Source organism: Pholcus phalangioides, unplaced genomic scaffold, assembly GCF_987345545.1.
Source record: "Pholcus phalangioides strain wild (caught in Gottingen) unplaced genomic scaffold, Ppha-v1.0 ptg000018l_1, whole genome shotgun sequence".
Taxonomy (NCBI): Eukaryota; Metazoa; Arthropoda; class Arachnida; order Araneae; family Pholcidae; genus Pholcus; species Pholcus phalangioides.
The window spans coordinates 16088988-16110013 of record NW_028301611.1 but is presented as its reverse complement, the minus strand read 5'-3'; the positions used below and the strand labels follow the sequence as shown (position 1 = coordinate 16110013).

General features: G+C 33.8%; 1 protein-coding gene across 2 annotated transcripts in view; it reads left to right on the top strand.

Moving 5' to 3' along the window:
* The window catches only part of LOC149071773 (lachesin-like), a 167168-nt gene that overhangs the window by 29348 nt on the left and 116794 nt on the right, over positions 1 to 21026 (top strand). The window lies entirely within an intron of this gene.

The window sequence follows — 21026 nt, the reverse complement described above, 5'->3', positions numbered from 1 at the left end:
TTCCTTGTCCTTTGGTCAGCAGAATACACAGTGCCTTTATCTATCAATACGAATTGGTATATGTGATCTTACACCTGAAAGACGTTATTTATTTTGGATCATATTACCACACATCAGAATTATTTCTCTTACAAACTCCATGTAAGGTTAGGTAATCATGGCGTTTTTGCTGCAAAATGCGCTTATCAATTTGAAAGGAACCGAAAGTGAGAATTATCTGTTTTTAATTGTTATATGGGTTATAACTGTACTTGCATATAGAAACGTCCTCTTCACTTGTCAATACAAGATTCATCGAAAGACTGGTTATTTCTCCACAAATAACCAGTATTTCGATGAATCTTGTATTGACAAGTAGAGAGGACGTTTCTATATGCATATGGCCATCTGGTTGGCCTTTGTCATCCACGAGCTATTAGTTGATTGTTGATGCCGTCCATGTACGGTGCCTTTCAACATATATATATACGCTCCAAGGTTGAAATATGCTATCTGCTTCCATAGCTTAGATGGTAGAGCACTCGTCCGGCAAACGAGAGACCGGGGTTCGAGTCCCCATGGGGGCAGTGATGAATTTTCTTCCTTGTAATCTTCATCTCCACAAATAACCAGTCTTTCGATGAATCTTGTATAACTGTACTTGTTTTCTGTTCGACATTCACTTTATACAGCTTGATTTTCGTATTACTTCAAGGATCATGCCTAGGGCAGATGCCTAGCTAGGGTCTATGCATGCAATGTAAAAGAATACGTATTTTTTCAATAATTGCTTTAAATTTCAATAGTGGGAAATTATTATCTCAGAGAAAGAGTAATAATTTCCTACACAAAATGTTCGATGAATAATTTTCAGTGTATAATTTTCATTTATTTCATAACACACCTAGTTATTTTATATAATGACAAATTGAATCACATATATTGTGTTATAAATCCACACGTTATCTGCTTATTCTATGAAATAACTAATCATTCTATAAATTATTTTTTGACAGACTGTTAAAGTGTGAAATAAACACCTTGATTGAATTATACAAAATACAAAATGATATTTACGTTACGGCCAAAGCCCGTTTGTGAAATGGATGGCCATTTCAAGCTCTTTGGCAATTTCGCTGCAAATTGATCAGCTTATCCTCGAAGTTGGGAACCATAGAAAACCAACTTCAGCCGACCACCACTGCGGCGCTGTTGGGCCACTGTGGTGGTCGAGTGGTCATAGTGACGGACTCGCATCGCGAGGATCCGGGTTCGAAACCCACCGGTGCCACAGTGATGGTCGGCTGAAGTTGGTTTTCTGTGGTTTCCAACTTCAAGGCGCCAATGCGAGGCGATCTCCCCGTTAAAAAGCCTCGCCACAGAGAGCAACAGGCCTACAACGTTACAAATATTCAATCATTACACTTCACTCGCGCAATGCGAGTCTGTCACTATGTCCAGTAAACCACCACAACGGCCAATTTTTTTGTCTGTAACTGACTTTACTTGAATTTGGCAATTTTTGGGAGTAACCGGAAACTCTACACTTTTGTGTAAAGACATTTGAGTGTAACTCGCAACTTTATAGCTCTTTGGCAATTTTTTTGGCTGTAACTGGCAACCTTTCTTTCCTTTGACAAGATTTTCGGCTGTAAATAAAAACGTTACTTGCATCTGGTATTTTGTTTTGGCTGAAATTTGCAACTCTACTTGAAACTATTTTTCTCTCATATCCCGTATTTCATGAAAAAAAGATGTTCAAAGGGCCGGTAGTTGTACACCCCCTTGTTAATAGTATAGTCTTATAAATGTATATTAAAATAAATACTATTTTAGACTATAAAAGCACGTATGTTTACAAAATAAAAGGAGATTTTGATAAATATTCCACGCAAAAAACGTTGATTTTCTTATGATTCACATTTATTTATCGATGGAATAACATATATGCTTTCAAAGGGATGCATGTTATTTAAAGTGTAAAAATTTTTATACATTATATGTGATTTTGCTGAGTATAATGTCTTTTCGATACTAACGTGAGAAATACAATTAAACAAACAAATCGAAGCCATTCGCAGAACGTATCTGTTTTAGAATTCATTTACAAATACAAATACAAATACAAATACAAATACAACGCCACAACAGGCAAACTGCCCAACGAGGTGGCTGACTTAAGAACATCATGGATCCCCGAGCCATTTTTTGGAGGCCCTACCTACTACTGCTACACCCCAAACGAAATTTATTCGTTTATATTTCGTCTCGTATCTATTTCTTGTTTTCCATCATCATAAAAAAGCAATAACTTTAAATGATATTTTCTGGAAGGAAATCAAATTTCAAAACATAATAACATTAGATTTATCGTATATTTGCGCAGTTTTGGGTTGGAGGGAAAAATATATAAATAACGAAAGTAAAACGATTTTGGCATCTAAAATTATGAGCAAAGTACGAAATGAAGAGAATGAAATAATAATATTATAAATTCACGAACATCAGTACACATACGAATATTGTATTACATAGAAAATTATAAATATGTAACGAATGTTTTGAACAGATTTAGATAAATTACCTAATTCATATGAGTAATTTTGATGTTTTTTTTTAAAAAGAGTATTTCAAATATATCACATTAAATTACTGAAATCGTGCAAACCATAAAATATAAACTTACCAGTGTTTTTCAACCGGCTATCCGTGTACTTCAGGGGAAGGGTTCGTCTGGAGTACTTTGTAGGGAACCAGCGGGATCATTTCCATTCACCACCATTAATTACATGAACGTCACATTTAGTGCTGTGATATGGTAATTTATCACTTTTTTTAATTACATGGTACTGAATGATTTCTGAACACATTTCACGGACTTAATTTAGGCTGGTATTACACTATAAAATATTGATAAAAATTATTTTACAAAACTTGAAAAATGTAACCAGTAAACACATCTGTTACATTCGAGCGAACTTAACTGATCCGCTTATTGATTGCATTTTTGAAGTTTCATAAACGAACTTTCATCAAACTTTTATAGTGTAATCCCGGCCTTAGAGCTATACCTCTACGACGAACGGTGGATAAGATAAAGGCCGAATCAGAACATGCAGGACATGCTATATAGCATAATATTCATATAATAACTTTTGGATACAATGATTATTTTCACATTAATTGTTTGAAATAAGTATATATTTTTTTAGAGAGATTTAGATGGCTTTTTTCTCAGCCAGAGATATCAAGGAAACAGTTATTTTCCGGATATTATGCTGAGGTGAGCTCGGAAAGAAAAGTCATCACGTCTCCGCCGGGACTCGAACCCAGGCCCTCTTGCATACCGGGCAAGCATGCTACCATATACACCACTGGAGACACATGAATCTGCCTTCCTAATTTCACGCACTGTGTCGTGAGGCGCTGAAGTAGAGGCAGCTAATGTCTCTACTTCAGCGCCTCACGACACAGTGCGTGAAATTAGGAAGGCAGATTCATGTGTCTCCAGTGGTGTAGATGGTAGCATGCTTGCCCGGTATGCAAGAGGGCCTGGGTTCGAGTCCCGGCGGAGACGTGATGACTTTTCTTTCCGAGCTCACCTCAGCATAATATCCGGAAAATAACTGTTTCCTTGATATATTTTTTTGTTTTAAATAATCTCTAAAACAAGTTAATATTTAATCAATCATAATAACATATTTATAATCAACTTACTCATTCACAATCACACGCATGTATGCGTGGTTCTACAATCTATAGTTATCCAAAGTACGGCGTATAGTGATGTTCAGGATTCTAATGATATAATCATTTTTGTTCCTTTTTTTACAACCAAGCTTAAATATCATACTGTTACTGAATTTCTTCAAAATGATATTTATTTATTCAAAAATTTTCATTCAGATTTCCTTTGAAAATCCTTCTTGAGTTTGAAAATCCAGCTATTGTTTATTCAGACTTAACGCTTCTCAAATATTGTTCTCCAATTTGCAATAATGAAAATTATTTTATACAAATAAGCACATTGATGAATAAATTTGTTTTTCATATGATTCAATATCAATACTGAATTTAAAATGATATTTATTATTTACCTTATTGACAAAACCATGTTTTAATTGAAAAATGTTACAACCAAACCCTTTTACCTTCCGAATAATATACACATTTCTAAATTTCAAATCCTTAACGAAGTATACAATACGTATCTTATTTCTTCATCTATCTTTCTATTTTGCATGCAATTATACGACATAAGCTGAGAAATGCTCGTTAAATGCCAAAACGTATCATATTTGAATAAAATCTTAATATTCACTCCAATATCTAAAATAGAAAATGAACGGAAATACTCGTATTTCTCTCCGATTCTAATCATAAATCTCCATTTTTTTTTTTTGAAGTTTTTGATTTTCTTTAAAAAAAAAAAAAATAATAATGCTTTTAGAAGCTAAAGCAAATAATTCCCAGAACAAATTTTATTTTGCATATACATAAAAAGCTATTTCAAAAATTAATGAAATTCAAAAAGGAAGACTTAGTATTAATATTTCTTCGATGCTTATTTTCCAAATTCCTTTTTTTTTTCACTAGCTATTAAAATGAAGTGTATCTCTAGATATTTTTTAAAATGCATTATTAGTATTAGTATCACTGCATGAATGCACATATATTTACACATTCCTTATCGCTCTCTATTTCTCTCTCTCTCTCTCTTTGTTTCATTTCTAAACAACACATGAAAATAAGATACTAGACTCATATCTCATGCATTTATTACTCTTCGTACCACAGTATTGAGATTTTCTCTAGTTCTTTCTAATTCTATAAATTCCGCATCACGTAGTATGAATAAATCAGATTTTTTATTACTTATTTTAACATATTTCTTGTAAATTAAACCTTCAGGGTAAGGAAAAGGTATTTTTATTATTTGTTTCCTCCATTATTACTAAAATTGTAAAGTTATGTTTGAAGTATAAAAAAATGAAAAGGAATCATAAATATATCATTTTATTAAATATTTTGATACGTATGATATAAGATAAGGAACAAATAAATAAAAAAATGTCATCGAAATTAATCTACTTCAATCAGGAATGCTTCGAGCATATTAATTTATATTGAAGTGGTTTCTGTGTGTGTTTTGATTTTCATTCTAAGGACTCGTTTCGTAAAATATTATTTTTAGATAGAGAGGAAAATAAATCAAATTATTGATAAGAGACCTAAGACTTATCTGACATTAAGGAAAAGTCAAGATTTTTCTCAGGTTTAGGACTGGTTATTTATTGTGATTACAGTCAAAATCGGTTTTACGATAGCAAAGTTTCCACAAAATTATTTCGTTATAGATATATGGCTGGTCCTATTAGCCTTTTAAAGTGGCCAGTTAATCGATCAATTGTTAATCGTGGATGAAAAATTTAACTGAGTTAATCAATTTGATTAATCCGATTAAAATTTTTAAATAAAGTTTGTAAATAAACTTGATTTCTTTGACGAAACCGATTAGATGTCTCATGAATTTTTGTTCTTATACTCAACATTTTGGATACGTGACATATACGTATACATTAAAAAGATATATTTGAATCAATATTTTGATTAATTTCTTCATCATGAGGAAATACAAGTTCATTTAACGAAAACTGATTTTAGTATCAAATTGATTTTGATGTAAGTTTGGAAGACAAGAGACCAAATTTTATTCTCCATTGGGAGTTTCTGTGTTTGAATTCGGGAAGCATTAACTCCTCTACTCTCGCAGAAACATTTCGGAGGAGATTCTAGGAAAACAAGCAACGATAATGAGATCGAAAATGGTTTCGAAATCAGTGATGAAACTATAACCGATTTAAGATAACAGAAAGATTCAAATGAAGAAAATCCAGGATTCAACTAATATGTTCAGCGTATTAAATTGCACCCAGCAGACGGTCTAATTTTTTTAATGTATTCTTATATTTTTTTCGCATCTGGTGAATATGTGCATCACACACACATAAATGAATAAAATACAGTTTATATCAGCAAACGTGACCAAATATGTGTTGCTATACCCGAGGTCGGTGCGTTTTCATCGACGTTATACCCAAGTAAGGTCCATAAACATTATTCTCCATGGCACGGGTTCCCAAATTTTTTTAATCGCCACCCTCTTTCGGACAAGAGCTCTATTGGTGAACTCCGTCTTTTGAAAAGAATTTTATCGGTTACCCCTCCCTCCACTACTTCTCCTGCTGTAATCTACTTCATTCAAAACACAGTGGTATCTGCATTGCTATTTCTCCACGAAATAGTTTCCTTAATGTGGCTCTTAGTGTTTCTGTGAGTATAAATTCTTTCTAAATACAGTATATATCGATTATTGTAGACGTAAAACTTTAATGTACTATATGATACATACATGTATGTTAGGTAAATGTTCAAACGAATACTCCAACTTAAGCGTTAAGACATCACATTAGTTTGATGTACTTCTATTTGCGCTGCGAACGATAAAAATACATTTCTTATCTTTTTTTTTTTAATTTAAAATAAAATTCTCCCGTGACCCCTCATCCAGTTAGTTCATTCCTACTACCTACTGTTTGGGAATCACTGCTCAACGGGAATCAGCACGGACTGCCAGTTGGTGATCGATCATCCATCATCGTCCATGACACTCATTCGCACTTTGGAATGTGACAGAACAGATGGAGCAATCAAAAATAAATTTAATAACGTATTTCTACGAGGTCCATGGCAAGATCATCACCATTCAGGCATCGCTGAATGATACTAATAATAATAATAATGGTATCAAAGATATTCATTCAAGAAGTACAGAACTGATAACATGCTGAAAAATAATTATGTGTTCAAGAAAAAGCAATTTCTATCTATTTATTTTTTTTCATGCAAAGTTATTTTTCGTTTTGTTAATTTCCGATATGAAAATTAACACCTCAGAAAATAAAAGAAAAAATGAAAAAAAGCATCTTCCACATACTTCGGTATTTAACGGAAATGGCTGATTTCAATGAAAAATCCGGAAATTCAAATCCTGGTAAACCGTTCATTAGAACACTTCCATCTGATAACGGAATAATGCTACAACATGGTAATAAGAATCCAAAGTAGAAAGATATGTAAATAAGAAATTAGTTTTATGTCGTGGAAAAAATATTTCGGAACGGCATTCAATTTTGTGAGTAACATTTCTTCTCGAAGACCAGAATTATCTTATATAAAGAGAAAATCGAAAAGAAAGTTGTGTATTTCTATACGTAATGAAAAAAGAGTTTCACGATTATGGTGAAATGGTCATGAAATTTCATTTCATTATGTGTGAGTATAATAACAAAGAAAAAAATATGAAAAATATTTAATTATTTTAAAATTCAAAACAGAAAGGGAATTAAATGTAGCGATAATAATATAGAGAACGATACGTAATAATAGTTTTTAAGAGCTCTGTAGCAATAAAATTCTAATTTGTTTGTTTCAATTGATTCCGCAATTGCTTCTTATTGATGCTATATGATCCCGAATGAAGACGAATAAAACCGGGATAAACGAGTAACTGTTGAGAGAGAGTGTAAAAACACTTCGACTATAACGTCAATAACTGGTGGTTTTCTATGGGTCATCATTCCCATGGAGAATGATGTTAATGAACCTTGGCTCATAACGTCAATGGTGATGCGACGACCTCGGATATAACAACACATTTTTTGTCGTTAATATTGAGTTATTTATTTACTATAAATGGGTGATTAATATGACCTGCCTACAGGACGCCCCAGTAGTTTTCCACTTTTGGCATTTCGAAAAAATTTCTCAATTTTTTTAAATGAACCTCACTTTTATTCATTCACTTAAATTCACTTTAATTCACATCGGGTATGAACATACATTACCTAATTTATAAATTATATCATCATAATTATGATTATATTCATCTCACATATTCGCCATGTAGACAAATTGAGTGTAAATGATTGATATTATACTATAATATATACTACAATTATTATAATTTTACTACTGATATATAGATTCATTTTTAGCATTCAATAAATCACTCGTTTACAAATGATCAATATTACTCATCAATTTCGGCAGATGAAATATTTTTTAATAAATTATGGAAAATACTCCCTATACTCTCTTGAAAGTAATACGCAAACGAGCAAAACCGAGTGCATTAAAAAGGGACATATACTCAACCTCTAACTATTGCAACATATAGTTTTTCCACTGACTCCTCAAGAACAAACACCAAGGGAAAAACAAATTTAAAAAATAGCAAATTTTGAAACTTAATATCTCGGTTAATTTTTGTTACGCGATAATTTTTTATTGTTATGTTACCGCAAAAAAGGAACAACTTTCTGACTACATTTTCTAACCATGGCTATTGGGCCTTAAAAATATATATACAGGAATTATAGGTAACAGAGGGTATGATATTTTACTGCCGATCCGTTGATCCTAGAAGCATACTTCCATTAGAAAAAAGCATCAAAATAACGTAGTACTCAGATATACCTTTCATGTTGCAAGGAATTATAGTTATTAAAATAAAAATTTAATTTTTTTAGGTACACACCGTGTGCTCAAGAACCCAGTTACAAAGCCGTTGCCCTGTCTGCCCTGATGACAACAAAAACATTCCACGTTTCTAAATACAATATTTCGAAATACGGAGGAAAGGTGGGAAAAACAGCGTTAAATACTAGGGTTTTACCCGTATTTAGCGTTGTTTGTTCCGAACTTTCGTTTGTTTTTCGAATTCGAATAACTCAGTGAATATTGCGATTAGAAACGTGGATATTCTTTTGGCATCAGACAGTGCAACAAGTTTTTAATTGGGCTCTTGAGCCCAGGGTGTCTCTATAGCAAGCTATTTTTTTTTATTTTAATAACTACACAACCCCTTGCAACATGAATAGCATATCTGAGTAATTTGGATAATCACATTATTTGAACACATTTTCTGATTGGAAGTATGCCTCTAGGATCAACGGTTCGCTAGTAAAATAACTTATGCCTTCAAACTTTATCTGCTCGAACTAACTAACCATTACTGATTTCATCCTCTAGCATTATGATTAATTAAATCACCTTCCATAATGCTGTACAAATTCATGTGCTGGCTCCATATTTATCATACATATCATTAGCATGTTTTTATTGTTATTATTATTATTTTGTATATTTAGGGTCAATATATTAAGTCTATATTAAGAATTCATTTTGATATTATTGATATGTAATTAATATAGCACCTCCACCGTTTCATGACAATATCCATTATTATTTATATTACAATTTTTACATATTTTATTTATTTTTTGTTAATTATACTATGTTTATTTGTACCTACTATCTTTATTTTTTTGTATTTTTTCCACCATATATCTAAAAATAATAACACTGTACTGTATTTTATAAGCCATTGTAACAACCAGTATAGGACATTCGTATCCTTGGTTGCCAATAATATCATATAACATGTATTCACACAAATTGTAAAATAATTTTGAAACTGTAAAGAAAATATATCATTCCTTGTTAGAATTTTTTGCCTACGTCCAACAGTTTAGAGATTTCGAAAAGGTCTGTGTCTTCGTAAAGTGTTGCATATCGGAATATTGTGAATCCAGCACTCGCGAAACATGTTAAGCGGTGAAATGGACCTATTTATCTAAATTGAGATATATTTTCCCACTACGTCTCGTGTATATTTGAATATACATAGCAAATATATGATCAAAAAGACATATTTTACCGTAACATTTTCGTTTCTCAATTCGTTTGAAATTTTAAAAAGTATTTTTTTTTTTAAGTATCGTTTTATAACAAAAATGCGGCTATATAAATGCAATAATTTTTTGTCTAGATAGTGTTTATTCATTGTCGGTGTCATTTTTCTCTAAGACCAGGATTATACAATACAAGTTTGATGAAAGTTATTTTACAATACTTGAAAAAAATATTCAATAATACAATTGGATACGTTCGCTCGAATGTAACCGATGCGCTTATTGGTTGATGCTGTTTTTTTTCGAGTTTTGTAAAACAAATATTTTATAAAACTTCTATAGTGTAATCATGGCCTAAGATCTGCTTAAATTTTAAGTGTTCAGAGACTTATGGAAGCACAATTATACGGGGGTTGGAAATAAAATTAAAATAAGACTTATTCAATTATATTAATCAATGTTTTATCTGTTTATAGATAACTTAATAATGGAGGCAAACTGTGTGTATATACCATCCTTAATTAATCTTTTTTAGTTAATTAAAAAGTCAACTATAATTAGTTTAAATTGTGGTGTTGATGAATTAACAATATTCTAACATCACAAAATTTACATTTATTTTTGGAAAATAATGTTTTTTTGTGGGGGGCTGAACCATAAAGGGAAAGTTTAAAAGTGTAGAACCACCAACAACCAAGTTCAGTGGTTCGGATTTAGCATTATTCTCCATACGAATCAGTCGCAGCCTCCACTTGATGCCGTTATAACCGATTCTAACCGTTCAATCAATATAATTTTAATTATAGTTTATATATAAAAAATTAATTATTTTTTGCAATGTCAATAACCAGCTAAAGAGTGATAAATAATCAGATAAGCAACCGAGTGTGCTCCTAAACCGATTATAAATGCCGAAAGGTAAAAAAGAAAACCATTAATAAAATTGAATAGATATAAGAAAGGGACAAGTGAGATAGCATAAGGCGAATTCCATATCCTCGAAGATATTTCCTATCTTCGTTTCATAGAGGAAACTCCCTTTTGCAGAACATCATCACGGAAAGCAATTTGTACCTGTCCGCAGATTTGCAGTATCACGTTAACAGGCAGAAGCCAATTTGTCACCACTAAAAGATTTTCCTTTCCTTCCGGGTACAAAATCCATTGCTCGAAACAGCGGGCATACATAACCCCCTCGAAGTCACATGTCTAGAATCTTGTGGTCACGTTTTATTAGAGAAAGTCCCGTAGTTTTCTAAACGATTAACAAGCCGCACCTGGACCGTTCTCACGAGTCAGAAAGACAGGGACATGCCATCGCTATTCTCGAACTCGAAGATTCGGGTGGAGTGCCTGTATGTGTTTTCATATATTAGGAAGTGGAGTAGGTACACACACACACACACCGCTGCTCCAGAAATGGCGATCTACCTGTCCGTTTCCCTAGTATTTAATTTCTTGATACCCTCGCTCTTAAATTGAAACTTGACTGGCACGCACGTTCATTTTGAGCAGCTAAAGTGCTTGAAATTTATGTGAACATAGTTGAGTAGAATTTCTCTGATACAGAACGGGGGGTGAACCCAGTCAAAATGCTGAAAGTTGAGAGGGAGATGATATATTCTAGATGTATTGTCAGATAGTTCTGAATAATCTATTAAAAATTATGTGTTACTTAGTGTATGTAAAGCTTATGGGGAGTATTTTTATTTCATTATAAATGTTCTTTACAGCTTAAAATATTATGATATGTCTGGGCTATTCATGTAATATAAGTGTAGTAATGTAGGATAAGAGCAAAGGATGGTAAATGCTTGCATTTCGTTTCTTTTCTTTTATTTTGTAGATAAATTTAAATTTCTGTTGGATTCTGGGAATGTTTTTTTTAAAACCCTAAAACTTACTTTTTATTGGGCAGAACAGAACATGTAACAAAATACAGTACATAAGACAGATAACATGACAGAAATGCACCAAAAATGAACATATAGCTACACCGTCGTTGTGACCTTCAAATGACTTCTCGTCCTTCCAATAAAGGTGAATAATAACTTATAGTAAAAAAAAAATTATTTCTGATAAAGCAACCCGCTATAACATTCTATTTAGATATACAGTATATATTTACACACGTATGCACACACAATGAATTTTATATGTCACGAAAAGAATGTCATTAAACATTACAAATTATGACAATTATATACTGTTCATACTAGTAATAGGACCTCTTCAAATTTTGATTATTGATATATATATGTATACAAATTATTGTTATATATAAATATTTAAAAATATATTAATATCCTGGAAAATGATATATGCGCATTTGTGATGTGAAAAAAAGCTTTACTCACATCAACACTTTCCGATCTTCGGTTCTTTCTAGGCTTATTTTTGAATTTAAACAATGTAAAAATCAAATTTAAATAATATTAATCCTTTGCGATCAAGAGATTTTTTCAGTTCTTGACCGGTGCAGTTCGTGCTCTATATCGCCACGAGGAAGGGACCTGTTTGCAAGCTTTTGCTTTATTTGTATAGCTCATAAATTCTGCTAAGAATTCAAATGGAGACACCTCTGCATAAATACCACAGGGGTTGACGGATTTACTGAATAACTTCATCTTCCCCTTCGATACTTTATACACAGAATATATTATTTTATCCGGAACTAGTTTCGTCAGTTGACCTAGCACATTTATTACCTGGAAGTAACTGTGCTAATCTACCTAGTTTCTTGCTCATATTTATTATATTTATGTTCAAATTCATCTGTCACTCGCTGCTAACTGATATACAGTATATATAACTATAAAATTGATCTAAAACATAACCTATAAAACAGTCTGGGTCAAGTATCACAATTTATTATACTATCTGAATAAGGAAAAAGGCAATGTAGCTGGACACTAAGAAATCACACTTCTTAACTAGACACTTGAAACATCGTTTGTTTTGCTGGGCACTAAATATTCACACTTTATGACTGGACACAAAAATCACATTTGTTACTGGACACAAAAATCACATTTGTTACTGGACACAAAAATCACATTTGTTACTGGACACAAAAATCACATTTGTTACTGGACACAAAAATCACATTTGTTACTGGACACAAAAATCACATTTGTTACTGGACACAAAAATCACATTTGTTACTGGACACAAAAATCACATTTGTTACTGGACACAAAAATCACATTTGTTACTGGACACAAAAATCACATTTGTTACTGGACACAAAAATCACATTTGTTACTATACACAACAATCACATTTGTTACTGGACGCTAACAAATCACTTTTAACCGAACTCTTCTAAAGTCAATATTTTCCTGGCTACTGAGGAGAAAATGATTTCAGTAGGACTCGCAAAATTTAATTACTAGCTAGCGCTAGACGCTTGTAAAATCACATTGATCGCTACACACTTGTGAAGTTAGATCCTTTGCTGAATACATAGCTATTTTAAGCCAGGTTCACACTAGCGCGATACGGCAAGCGTCGTATCATGCAACTCGACGCGGATTGGTTAAAAAACTTGATATTCAGAATGACTAACCGATCCGCTTCTAGTCACATGCTGCATCGTTTGTCGTATCGCGCCAGTGTGAACCCGGCCTTAGACAGGCACATATGACATCGAATTTTTGCTGGATATTTGTGAAATGAGGCTTTCGCTCGACACGTGTGATAGAGAATCATTTCTTCTATAAACGTGAAACAGCTTTATTTGCTACACGCTGGGGAACAAGAGCAATAAATATAGCTGCTTGTTTATCAAAGATGCAAGCGAAACTAAATTTTTAGCTGGAGTGTTCCTAAGAAATATGTAGTATTATAAAACTGGACACACAGAGCTAGAGAAACAGCGCGATCAGAAAGCTCTGAAATAGCGATATGTGATAGAAAAAGGAGATCTCCGACAGAACAGGACGCCTTAGGCACTTGGCGAGTCGAATGATAAGCGTGCTATTATTCGGCTTTGCGAATCCTGGTTCAAATCCGACTGCGGCATTGCTGTGTTTTCAATTGGTAATCATTTTACACAAATCACGCGGATCTCTTACACAAAAATAAAGAATGTGGGATAGACTTCTGCAAAGTATTTGTTAACCAAATAAGAGGAAAATTTATGAAACAGATATTGATTTTGAAATTTTGTTTGTTGATAGAACATTCGTACGTTTACGAACAGCGGTGAAATCGTAATTAGCTCTTACCTCCTTCAATAGCAAGTGAAAAATTGCTTGTGTGAAACATGTAAATTACATTTGTTTTTATTTACATTAATATCTAATGTATATCTTGGACTTCTGAGTATCTCGGAATAAATATAAATCTTGAGAACGGATTCTGATGAAACATTTATTCTCTCCGTAAAGGGAATACATTTATCGACGAGAAATACGAATACTTTGTAAGCATGGGTGAATCTATAGCAAAAGCTGCCAAATTAATATCTAATAACAAGCAAATATGTACTCAGCTGGAATTTTCAGACGGGTCAAAACTAACAACAAAATGAAACTAGAAATATGCCGTAACTTGAAACTCACGGTTAGGAACACCCTTTAAGATAGGAGCTAATTCGATGATTCAATTAGGAAAAAAAAAACCAAAAATGAAAAATGTACTCCATGAAACCGGCATATGAATATTAATATTCACATCCAATGTATTCATCGCTTTAGATACGCATGCTTGAATTTTTAACGAATAATTGATTCCGAACTAACATAAACAAAAAGTAAGATCGTTGATTAACCAATCACGGAAACCGAAACAGCTTTAATTGATTTCTCTAATTGCAGATTAAGTTCGGAAGTGCAAACATTTATTAAACTCACAAAACTTCGCAAAGACTATAAACATTCCAGAATCGGGGGAAGTATTGATAAAGCAGGTGAGGGCCCCCCAGATCCGATATATTCCGATTAGTATGTAAATTGCGAAAATTTCTGGCTTTTCTTTTAGATGCGCCGAAAATATTTTCAATTAATATACGCAATTAAATCCAGACAGATTATAATAGTATATATTGCCTTCATTTTCCGTGCGATGATACGCATAATCTAATTTGCTGATTGAATCTATGCAATGAAAAGATTTTTCGAACTGGTACTGACTTAAGGGATGTTGAGCAACTAGATTAAATTATGGATCCGTGCTTTATCGGGATGGGATCTCCTCACGCTTCTTATACCGATGGGAGGGTAAAAGACTTTCCAAGGGGGGAAAAAAAAGAATGAAAAGAGATGAAAGTCTGTGAGAAGATAGAGCAGGAAATGAGGTTTTCTTCAAGAAGGCGTGGGAGAGAGAGAAAAAAAAAGAGTTTCGGTTCTACTTATATGCATATCTTAATTCAAAATTTCGGATGACTTTTCTGAGATTTCTCATAGCATTTTCGCACCCATCTACAAAACGCGCCTATGAGAAGCTCGAGCTATCCTAATACCATTTCTTATCGTGCGAAAACTTCCCTCTACAGATTTAACGTTGAGGGGTTCCTTCCGCTAGAATCAGAGTCTGCGGGAATTTCAATTCCGGGAGCTTCACAACTGATGATGATACATTATTGATTCTGATGAGTCTAGCATGAAACGTTCTAAACATTTTTCAGGCTTGCTATTCCGAGGGATTTCCGATTTATACGAACATTATTACGCATTTATACTATAGTTATATAGCAAAGCTATATAGTTAAGACTGTGTCATCCCTTTAGGGTCCCGCTTACCGCCTTGGTTCTGTGGGCGTGGTCTCGGAACTGCTACTACTACTACTAAATCAGACACATGCACCTCGTCCCTATTCCTCAGCGGAACTTCTAACGAATTGGCACATGTTGAAATGTGTGTGCCCGTAGAGTGAACCTTCCGGGAAGTTTGATTCTGTGTAATGCTTGTTGTGTGTGTAGTGCTTCCATCTGCCATCAAGTTCTGTAACTATGAGTGGAGTGTAATGATTGAATAATTGTATTCGTGTAGGCCTGTTGATCTCTGTGCGAGACTTCTTAACGGGAAGATCGGCTCGCATACGCGCCCCGAAATTGGGAACCGCAGAAAAGCAACTTCAGCCGACCATCACTGCGGCGACGGTGGGGTTTGAACCCGGATCCTCGCGATGCGAGTCTGTCACTATGACCACTCGACCACCACAGCGCAGTTGTCTCGGAACTACTGACGACATCAGCACTCAAAACGTGCTCTCAGCACTCAAACGAAGTGTGACTTTTATACATTTTAGGTGCTTTTTTTCTTTACTGTTGGGAGTGATCTTTCGTTTATGGTGTTGTTTTAGTGTTGCGCCTGTGGTATTTTTATAAATTTTCCATAACTTATAAGCTAAGAAATGGATCATGTCCAAGAAATAGTTAGCAAGTAATGATGTCTATTGATATTAGTAAAACCAAACCAAAGATAAAACTGATTCAAAATTATAATAATAATTAACTTCAAACATTTATTTTTCGATTTTTTTTTTAAATTTGCTTCTAATGTTTTTATGTTGCAGTTGTTATTGGAAGTAACGAAGTTAACACATCTAAAAGCACATCCGATTCAAATAAAAGCAAAAAGATGACCAGAAATGATTAGAAAGTTGAATGAAATTGCCAGTCTGGAGATGGCTTTCAATCAACCCAATAAGAATTAGCTAACGTACGTGATTGAATTGAAATAGGTCCGAGATAAATATTCTTTGTTGAAATTACCTCATAAGCAGAGGTAAATTTCATAAGCTAAATTTCTTATTTTAAAAGTTTAAATGGGTTAACGAAACAAGCTAATAAATATAGAGGTACTAATGACAAAATGACCGGGCTTGAATAATAGGCTACTTTAAAAGTTCGTCAGAGCTGGGTAAAATGATGTCGGCAACAATGGTTCCTGGGCATCAAGAATTACTTTTTGAATGTTTAATTTGCTTACCGTGGTTTCCTAATAATGCGTTGTTTCAGACATGTATAATTGTATATGCCTCTAAAATGATTTATCACTTCTTTAATGCTGCCAATATATGGAGTGAAACCCAGGCAGCACCGGGTATTATAGCTGCTTACACTTAATGCAATCATCTTTGACAATAAATAGCAAATGACTTATCTCAGACGAGTCATCTAACCAAAGTCAACCAATAAATTTGTTCGACAAAAAAGTTATTTCTTATAAAACACAGTCTCCGTAATTTATACATATCATGTAAAACGCTGTTAGGCGTATTCTTAAGCACATAAATATTGGAATACTGAAATGCCTGTGTGAAGTAATACGCTCCGCGAATTTTGAAAAGTCTATAAGAATAAATATATTTTTATTTTTCTCCCCTCTAGATAAAGTTTTATATCGTGTAAGAATAGAATACTTTCAGGTATTTCATAAAATGGTGGGGTTTTTCTCTTACATGTCTAGCTAGTAATTTGAGATTCTCGGGTGAAAACGTGTTTGGAAGAAAAAATAAAGGACATCATAAAGACCAGATCAGTTTCAACGAAAACTGGAATAGAATAGAGATAGATAAAAAAAAAAATCTTGTATTTTTTTTGGATTTTTGTTCTCTTATCTACTTTATTTTCGATTCCAAAGCATTTCGTGCAGTGTTGGTACAGATTTCACAATGTATTCAGAACGCGTTGCTTTCCCACCATTGAAACCGCTCGGAAAGCAAAAAAGAAAACGCACTGACGTTTAGCTTTCGTCGACAGATATTTGACACCACAACTTAAATATGATTCTCACTTTGTTTCTTGAGAGACCAAAAGAAAAAAAGACATTGGCTGGTATTGGAGCACGTGATTGAAGCATCGTTGCTATAGAAAGGATTGAGTTTTCAACATTTGAAGACGCTGCAGATACTTGAAGAAAAGACCACATTGGTTTATCTTATAATTTTTTTTTTCAGAGGAAAAATCTTGTTCCGAGTTTTATTTCTTATCCTATCGATTAATCTGGGATTTATGAAATTTGTATTGTGTTCTTTTTGTACATTTTTCGTTGATAACAAAATATTGAGACATTTTCTAAAGTTCACTTGAAATTTTTCTAGCTACAAAATGTAAATTACATTCATACAGAAATATAGTACATTTTCTGTGGGAACAAACACAAATTCCAGTTTATTAACACAAATAAACTAAAATGTATTCACAAAAAATAATTTTTAAATTAAAATAAATAGCTACAAAAAAAATGAATTGGCATGGAATTCATCCATTTTCTACTGCATCCACTGGCAATGAAAATTACTCGTAAGGGAGAGAAACTCAATAAAATTATTTTTCATCATTACGGAAGGCATCATTATATCACTGTCAACATTCGGCAATCGTCGGAAAAATGTTCTATTCCTAAGAGCACATGGGTCGTTCCCAACGTACTTGATATTGCGGATAATCAACTATGTTAATGCGGTATCATGAGAGATCCCGATCATTATGCAACATTGTGGAAGTTGCGCCACAAAAGTTCATTTCAATACTACAAGCGCATATATATAACTTTAAAGGAGAAAGCAGCTCGAAGAATTCAACAAAAATATTGCCGATCCTTATTCTATTCTTGGAAGAAAATTTCTAGAAGCAATACAAGAAAAACATACACAAGTAGAAATATCCACTTCACTTGAGAATATATTTCGTCAGGTAGAAACCATGAAAACGTGGGTAGAACTGTGACCTTATAAAGGAGTGGATGCTGCCAGGGATCTAGCCCGGAGGTGCAGTGTGTGAATCCCCTCACAAACACGTCATTATTTTTTTAAATGTATATGCCATGCATTTAGTAGAGCCCCACCAAACAACCCACCCAATAGACCCCTGAAGTGCAGACCGGGGGCAAGACATCGACGAAAAGAAATGGTGTGTAAGTGTTACTTTAATTCCAAAACAATCCATGAAGTTGTTAAGAGATGCTTTTTATATCATAGTCCTGACTGTATAACCTGGGATCTCATCAAGTGAAGAAATATCAATATGATCGCAAAAGCTGTGGGGTAGATAACAAATGATGAAAAATAGCCAAATTCTTCTCCAACAGCTCTTGCTGGGATGGCAGCGCAAGCAAAGGAACACGAAAAAATACAACTCCGACAATATAGATACGTTAGAGGTCACACATACATTCAAAACACAGCATGCGCTTATTCGTTAGTAATTCCGCAGAGGAATATATACGAGGTGCATGACGGTTAAGTACTAGTACTAATGGTTCTCGCTAGGACAGCTGCTACCCTCCATTGTTGGATGCAACTCCGTATTTCGAATGAGCAATCCTTGTCCGTGCTTGTATTTGTAATAAAATAAAAGAAGAGTGCCCGGTTTTTTCGGACATATGTCTTAATCATAGTATGACATAATATGCACATCAATGTTGCAAACATGAAAAAAAAAATTCCATTATATTACACAGCTTTGAGTTTGATTTTCGACTACTACTGAACCACACATGTACTTCTTCCATATGGAATTTCTAACGAATTTCTAACCAGAACATTGTCCGCCGCTCTGTCACAACGAAGAGATATAAGCGGGTTGTAGTGATAGATCGGTATTGTGTGTGACTGAGAAAACAGCCTTTCCGCTTGAAATAATGAATTAATCATTTCAATGTGTCAACACTAAAAACAATAACCGAACACCGAACAACATAGATCTTCATATAATTTAATACATCAAATTATTACACATTAAGAAGACGCCTTAAAATTTTTCGAAACTGTAACATATCCGAAAGACATGATTTATTTTCATTCATTCTCTCTCTCTCTCTCTCTCTCTCTCTCTCTCTCTTGACATCTTCATCCTCAAAACTATTACAGATAGTTTCTTTCATAATTTCTGTATTGTAATAGTTTTTATTTTAGTCAGATATTTTTTTTTAGTTCCAGGATCATGAAATAAGATCAACATATAAATTGAAGCTCGGTCTCATTTTTGACATGATCTCGAATTTGAAAGAATTTCTCGACTTTCTACTTCCTGAGGTAACGAATACTCCCGGAATCGCGCATCATGAAGAAATTCGGGAACTCCAGTACAAATCACGCGAGGAATTAATGCGAAGATCATGAATACATATTTCTATGAAAGAAATGTGCTTTGTGGTATTTCGGCACCAGGGCTAGACAGTTTATTTTGAGTTTCAATGGTGATAGTGTGTGTGTATGCGTAGACGCATGTACGTAAGTTCTTCTAGATGAAACGCGAGAGATAGTCTCGCAACCTTCCAATATATCCTCCATATTCTTGCTACAAATTCATTCAATTCAAGAGCTTTTTAATAGAGTCTATGCTTAGCGTATGTGATCTCATTTGCATATCCCTCGAGTGTATACCCTCCCTATCTTCTCACGCTCTCTCTAGTTCGGCCATTTCATTTTATTCGCTGAAGAAGACCTCAATTTGTTCAAAGATACAGAGCGCTTCAGACGCGTATAGAATGTAGTTGAGGCAGCAACGGATGGCGGCTGATACTTAAAGGCGTAAGGCTGGGAATATAAGCGATTTATTCACAAAAGAATGAGTAGTTTGTTGGTGTTAGCTTGTGTACTATGAGACGAGAAATTACGTCTTACACTTTAGTATTAATTAGGGCGATTTATTGATTGTGAAAGGGATGAAAACGGAAATAAGGAAGTTTGAAAACCGTGAATGGTTGATCCCATTGATATGAGGCGCATAAATTCTTATAGGTGTTAGAATCTGGACTCAAGGAGGCGCGCAGGGTCTATTTGCATTTTAGTGATGTTATTAAAGTGATAGTACATAAATTTTTCTTTTATTCACTAAGACAATTACGTAAACTTACCCAAAGGTTTTTTTTTTATTATTGATTGCTTTTTTTCACTTCCTACAGCTGCACTGTCATGTAATAACACACCTGTGAATCACTCTCATGGTCGCAGAAAAATACTTCCTCATTTACTTTGCCATTGAATCTGAGCATATCTTCATGACAGAAGAAACGTTTTTCGCACCTTATTTCATCTTTGTAGAGATCAGTGATCGGTTCTGAGCCTAACTTTTGACAAACATGTTTATAAAGTATGTGGAAAGTGAAACAGGTTGATACACACCCAATTTATTTTTCTTATCGAGAAAAGAAATTCCTGACCGAGTGACCGAACAACTTTTGTTTCTCAACAGTACTACTTAGACTGTGAGTTAAATCTCACTGAAGCGATGAAGAGGCTCACATGTGTTATTGAAGAGGACGAGTTCAATTTATAAGAAATGGGGTTTTTCGCAACCAGAACACGACGGTGGAATGAACATCCGATTTGATCCTATT